The sequence below is a fragment of the Apus apus genome, chromosome 2 (genome assembly GCF_020740795.1).
Source record: "Apus apus isolate bApuApu2 chromosome 2, bApuApu2.pri.cur, whole genome shotgun sequence".
Classification (NCBI taxonomy): domain Eukaryota; kingdom Metazoa; phylum Chordata; class Aves; order Apodiformes; family Apodidae; genus Apus; species Apus apus.
In genome coordinates, this window is record NC_067283.1 from 44,180,557 (window position 1) to 44,186,556 (window position 6,000).

The window sequence follows — 6,000 nt, forward strand, 5'->3', positions numbered from 1 at the left end:
TGTAGTAGGAGGTGTCCCTGCCAATGGCAGGAAGGCTGAAACTAGGTAATCTTTAAGGTCGCTTCCAACCTAAACCATTCTGTGATTCTATGAACTGACCAGACTTCTCTGACTGCTGCATTTCACTGAGGTGTGAAACATCAGTGTTCAGCAGATAGTAGAATATTTTTGTGAAATATTACATTCTAATGCTAGTGAAATATTCTGGTGTTGCTGCTTCTAGACACTTAACAGGCTTTTGTGAGACATCTGAGTGCTGAATTTCCTATGTTGTTTGAGTTGATACTGTACTTCTGGTACTGTGGGTGCTTCAACTTCAGAATGTTTGCTCTAGGTAATGGAGTACCTAGCACCTACTTTCTTTTAACCCTTGGCATTCATTTGAATGGCTATGGTGTAAACAGATGGTAGAAGTGTAGAAGGATCTCTAGTGTATGGTGAGGCATGCAGTGATCTCTTCAGGTCAGAGCATGCCCTTCCTCACACCCTGTCCCTCAGGGTGCCTTTGTGCAGCTGTGCTTAGGTAGCCTGTGCTACCGTATGTCTTCTGCAGCTGGCTCAGTCTGAAAGCAGTTTAAACACCATAGCTCAAAACCTTTGTGCCAGTACTAATAAACCCTGCTTTTAAAAGACAAATTAATTAGTATAGGACCAGCTGTCCATTAACAGTAGAAACTGAGTTAAGACTATTAGTACTGGGATATGACTGCTGTAACAGAGATATCCCTCTGTCCTGTAATGAAAGCAATCTTCAGAAGATGTACTCGCTGCTCAGCTGAGTGAATTAAGAGCAACCTCTCCCTGCTCAATCCCAGATTCCTCCCAATCTATTAAAGAAATACAAACCTCTTAGAGGTAACAAGGAAGTGGCTTCTTTATGGATGTTGTCAGAGGCATTTAGAGTCAAGTCACACACTAGTCTGCTTAGGGAGGAATTTGATTTTGTCACAGTAAACCTGCATGTGATCTTTATGCTGGTGAGGGCCTTGGTTAAGATAATCTGTAGTTTTAAAAGTGCAAGTAAGTAAATTAAGTAAACTTAATTATACTACTCTCATATGTCAACCCCAGTGCACATGTTCTAAGTTTTGTAATCCAGAGTAGCATTCTGAGGCCAAATCATCTAAAAAAGAACATGATCAGCAGATAACAGATATCCCTGGGACCAGAACACTGCCTTTGAATTTCGCTGAATGAATGAAAGTGATTAATGTTCTTGCTGATTGGGTTATTTTTTGTTATAAGGGTTAAAATGAAGTGAAAATGCTCATAATCTTAAACTAATTTGTAAAAGGTTTCAGATGGCATCTTATATTAATTAGATGTACTGACACATAACTTAATAGGGCCAGATTGTTTAGAGAGATAAAAGATCTGAAGCACATTTGAGGGAAAACATCTAGCTTTTGGGGTTTTCTTATTTCATAGCTCCTATGAAAGAGTGATGAAGGGACTGGAGCACCTCATGTATGAGGAAAGGTTGGGAGAGTTGGGACTGTTTAGCATAGAGGACCAAAGACTGAGGTGGGGTTCTTATCTGTCTATCTGTCTATCTATCTATCTATCTATCTATCTGTCTATCTGTCTATCTGTCTATCTATCATCTGTCTATCTATCATCTGTCTGTCTGTCTGTCTATCTATCTATAAATACCTGAAGGGAGGGTGAGAGGAAGGCAGAGCCAAGCTCTTTTCAAAGATGCCCAGTGGCAGGACCAGAGGAGATGGGCAACAACTAAAACACAGGAAGTTCCCTCTGAGCATCAGGAAACACTTTTTTTACTGTGAGGATGACCAAGCACTGGCACAGGTTGCCCAGAGAGATTGTGGAGTCTCCCTCCCTGGAGATACTAAAACATTGGGTGCTGTGATCAAGAGACCATCGCAACTTAATGTTGAATTCTTGCAGTCAGTCTGAGAAACATTTGAGAACAAGGATGAGACCTGACAAAAGGTAATGTGAGGTCAAAATTCTATAAGAAAGATTGAAATGCAGTTGTTCTTTGCCTCTAGGTGATTTAAATTCCAGCTAGAGGCTGCTCTCTCCTCTGTTCAAGTGAGTCAGTGTCTCTTCTAGATTCAAGGAACTTAAATTTGAATAAATTCAGCTGATTTGGGTTTGAATCTGCTGCTATTGCTATAAAAGGGACCCAGAACCAAGCCAGAAACCTGGAAAAGTACTGCTTGTTGCTGTAACCAGCATGCTTCTCTGCAATTGGCTCCTTCCCTAAGTCTCACCCTGGAATCCCAATGTAACTGTGTTTTCAGCTGAATTGTTGCCTTACTGTGCTTATTTTCCTTACAAAGGGAATTAGACTTTTCCCTTTTTCTGAACAATCTGAGTTCAAGGGGAGCACTCCAGGACATGACTGCATAGGACATCTCTTTGCCTCTTGCTTTGCAACGTGAGAAAGTGTGTTGTGGCCATAGGCTTGCTCTAATTTCACACTGGTGTCATTCTAGATCAATGTGAAGACATGCATTCTTACATCAAAACTGGGCTGGAGAAATAGAGAATTCAGATCTGAAATTTCTCTGATGTCTTCCTCAGCTTTCGATCTGCTGTTGTAGCAGATGGAACAATGACTTGACGCCACCAATATTTGATACTATTTTAATGTAAAATGAAGGTACAGAAACAGTTTATTATAATTTTGTTTGGATGATCTTACAACTGTTCTGGAAGGAGCCTCCAATTTTCAAAACCTTCAATACGTTGTGTTTGGAAAAGTATTTGAATATAGAACTGTCTCAGGTATTGGCATGACAAATATCACTAGCAGACTGTCCAGGTTCTTGATACATTATTTTACAAAGACCAACATACACAGTAAGATCATAGGAAGATCTACAGGAATGGCTCAGAGCCACATATTGATCTGTTGATGAAATGAGCATCTCAAGTTTATATAATGTTCGTTCACATATATATTTTGAGCAGCCATAGCTTTATTTTGCCCTTTAGCTCTTCTCTGATTTTCCAGAGTTAAAGAATTCACTTTTCATCCTTATCTTTTCCTCTGCACAGCATCTCTTCCATCCTTGGTTCTTCATTTATTCTAAACATTAAGCAAAGTCAAAAATAGGTTTGCCGGTGTACTCACAGGACAAGAAGTTAAGAGGTGCAATAGCACAAGAGGAAATGGCTTCAAGTTGTGCCAGGGGATTGGATATTAGGACAAGTTTCTTCACTGAAAGAGTTGTTAAGCATTAGAACAGGCTGCCCAGCCCAACCAAGCCTGTGGTTGAGTCGTCGTCCCTGGAGGTATTTAAAAGACCTGCAGATGTGGTGCTGTTTAGGGGCATAGCTTAGTAGTGGACTTGGCAGTGTTAAGTTTTACAGTTGGACTTGATGATCTTAAAGGTCTTTTCCAATCAAAATGGTTCTGTGATTCTATCACAGCTATATGCTGCTGCTATTTCTAATGCTCTGCCAGGCCAGGTGGTAGGTTCCCGCAAAGCACAGCCTCTGTCACAGCATGGCTTCTGTGATCTGATATTTTGCTTAACACTCCGAGTTTTCTCAGGTAACTAGTGACCATAGAAGAAAGTGCTTCTTTGCAGCCGCAGTTCACAACCAGAAAACTTTGCTGCTCCAAAAGGCAAAGTACAAAGCAACCCCTTGCAGCATAGTGCTTTGCAGAGTTGATGATTAAGTGGGGTAAAATTTGGGGGTTCAGACACTCATTAGCCTTCTTTCTCTCCACATGTTCCTGGGTAGCATCTGTTTGAGGCTTATTTTTTAATGTAGGCTCCTTTTTTACAAGACAGGTAGCTGACTGTCTTGTGTCAAATCCCTAGTTTGGCTTATGTCAAATGTAATAATCTGGAGAAGGCATGTTTTTTATCCTGTGGGCTGCAGTTGCTTTTTGGTCATCCTTAACATGCTTTCATCCTGACAGACAAATGTGGAGCCATTAAAGCAACGAGTCAGGTATCAGTGTGGAGAAGCTCCAGTCATACAATCATAGAATGGCTTGGGTTGGAATGGACCTTTGAAGATCATCTAGTCCAACCCCTCTCACCAGCCAAGACAGAAGAGCATTTGATTGACTATTATTGCATATATACAAAAAGCATTCAAGAAGGAACTATTTGAGGCAGAAGCCAATGACAGTTGTTTTCTACCAAAACCAGAGCAACATTATTCATAAAAACTACAGGACCAGATCTCTCTAACAGACAATTTAGCTACCAGCTTGTATAAACCTCACATAAATTTTAACAATTGGATTCTTCTTTTCTAGCTTTCAGAGACCAGGAAGACCACCTGGACCATAAGGAAGACAAGGCAACATGGCTTATCTAGGCAAAAGTAATTTAGAGGTTAAACAAAAATTCTGAAAATACTTGTTCATTGTGATTTAAAATAATTCTTCAATATTTTTATTACATGTTTTTCTAACTTTTCCCATCTTATTTTCAAGGATTTCAATAATTTGTTGTAAAAATGGTACAGTATGACTCTAGATAGTCTGTGGGTGTGAATGCAGTATTTTTAGGGCTTTGTCATACCCTACATGAAGATTTAGAGAGTTTTGCAGAGCTGCCAGTGAATGTTAAGTCAATGTTGCTTTTTTTCAGGCTGCTTTGCAGATGTCTGCTGCAATGCCCAGTTTGTGGTTGTGCGTAGGAAACATACAAACATTAATTCCTGTGTTTTGTTTCTATCTTCTTTTTTTCTTCTGGGTTTATTGTTGGTTTTGGTTTTGTTTGGTTTTTTATCTTGGTCTATGTCACCATATTGTTGCTGGAATTTGTAAATGTGCACTCATTGCTTATGTGAAAAATTCATGCACATTTGTATAATTTCAGGATGACAGTGGGCAAGTGGGGAAGTGATGGAATTAGAGGAGAAGAGGTACTTAGTTTTCTTTCTTTTGCCTTCTTTTCTTGACCTCAGAGTTACTGGTGATAAAAATGAATTAATATACCATCTTTTGTATTTAAGCGATCTCCTGGTGTTCCTGGAAAGAAAGGAGAAAAGGGTGACATTGGGTATCCAGTAACATATTGTTATCTTTTATTGGTCAGGGTTCAGATTTAAGAACAATAGTGTGGCTGTTTCATGAAACTGTTCCTGTGAGAAATGTGTTTAATAAACTCTCGAGCAAAAGGAGTCGACCTTGTACCACAAAGTTACTTGCACATTTTTTAATTTGAATTCCTGTCAGAAGAGTTCTTTTAGGAGTTCCAGCATCCAAAGAGGAGCAAGCTATTGATGAACAGCCAGTGCGTATTTTTATAAAGAGTGTATATACCCAGTAAATAATTGGTCTGAAGAAGGTTTTTATTTAAAAGATAGTTTGAAGAGTAATTAGGTCTGTACTTTACAGTCTTCTAGGTGGGCATTTTCTCATATTTATTGAAGGTTGGAGTATTTTCTGTGTATAATTAATATTTATTCAGCTAAAGATAGATATGAAGCCTTCTACTTCTGTAATACCCTCACAGGTTCACATACATGAGCTCAGGTTCTTTTATTATCTGTATTTGCCAAGATCAGATAACTTGTTTTTCATAAAGCATGGAGTAGCCCTGTTGCCTTTCCAGTTACCTTGGAGACTGAAACAAGGTGTGACTTAGGACTTCACATGGCAAAGAGAGATACTGCTTTATGCAGCTTAAATAGACAATTGGAGGATTGACCATTTGTCTTTTCACTGCTCAGACACCATTTGTGGGATGGCTAACTGAAGCAAAAAACCCAGCCTCATAGACACTGAACATTTTGGCTTGGTCCATGTGATAAAAACAACCCTCAGTGGGAACCAAGGTGATAATTCAGGTGATAAGTTACTGTTTAGCCTCCACTATTCAATGCCTACTATTAGGAATGGCAGGCTGGTAGGAAGCCACCATGCCAGGTCTGTGCATGAACAGTTTGACCTTGTGGGAGCAACTGGATGCCTGTTTCACGTGTGGAAGACAATACTCTCAAGTAACTGCTTGGTACCTCACTTCAATAAGAACCTGTGTTACCCTTTCTACCCTTACACAT